Here is a 1,199-nt window from a genome sequence, read left to right on the forward strand (position 1 = left end):
GCATACTAATAAAGTAATCATGTCTTCTCAAAATAACATGGCCAAAGAAAGCTATCCCTACAAAATCATATAGTCTGGCTATGCTCCATCTTCACCACACAAAATATTAAAATCATGCACAACCCCGATGACAAGGCAAGCAATTGTTTCATACTTTTGATGTTCTCAAACTTTTCAATCTTCACGCAATACATGAGCGTGAGCCATGGACATAGCACTATAGGTGGAATAAAATGGTGGTTGTGCAGAAGACAAAAAGGAGAAGATAGTCTCACATAAACTAGGCGTATCAACGGGCTATGGAGATGCCCATCAATAGATATCAATGTGAGTGAGTAGGGATTGCCATGCAATGGATGCACTAGAGCTATAAACGTATGAAAGCTCAACAAAAGAAACTAGTGGGTGTGCATCCAACTCGCTTGCTCATGAAGACCTAGGGCAAGGAAGCCCATCATTGGAATATACAAGCCAAGTTCTATAATGAAAGATTCCCACTAGTATATGAAAGTGACAACATAGGAGACTCTCTATCATGAAGATCATGGTGCTATTTTGAAGCACAAGTGTGGTAAAAGGATAGTAGCATTGCCCATTCTCTCTTTTTCTCTCATTTTTTTATTTTTATTTTTTTATTTGGGCCTTCTCTTTTTTTATGGCCTCTTTTCTCTTTTTTTATTTGGGCTTCTTTGGCCTCTTTTGTTTTTTTTTCGTCCGGAGTCTCATCCAAACTTGTGGGGGAATCATAGTATCCATCATCCTTTCCTCATTGGGACAATGCTCTAATAATGATGATCATCACACTTTTATTTACTTAACAACTCAAGAATTACAACTCGATACTTAGAACAAGATATGACTCTATATTAATGCCCCCGGCGGTGTACCAGGATGTGCAATGACTCATTAGTGACATGTATGAAAGAATTATGAACGGTGGCTTTGCCACAAATACGATGTCAACTGCATGATCATGCAAAGCAATATGACAATGATTGAGCGTGTCATAGTAAACAGAACAGTGGAAAGTTGCATGGCAATATATCTCGGGATGGCTATGGAAATGCGATAATAGGTAGGTATGGTGGCTGTTTTGAGGAAGGTATATGGTGGGTTTATGGTACCGGCGAAAGTTGCACGGTACTAGAGAGGCTAGCAATGGTGTAAGGGTGAGAGTGCGTATAATCCATGGACTCAAC

This window comes from Triticum urartu, chromosome 3 (assembly GCF_003073215.2).
Source record: "Triticum urartu cultivar G1812 chromosome 3, Tu2.1, whole genome shotgun sequence".
Lineage (NCBI taxonomy): Eukaryota > Viridiplantae > Streptophyta > Magnoliopsida > Poales > Poaceae > Triticum > Triticum urartu.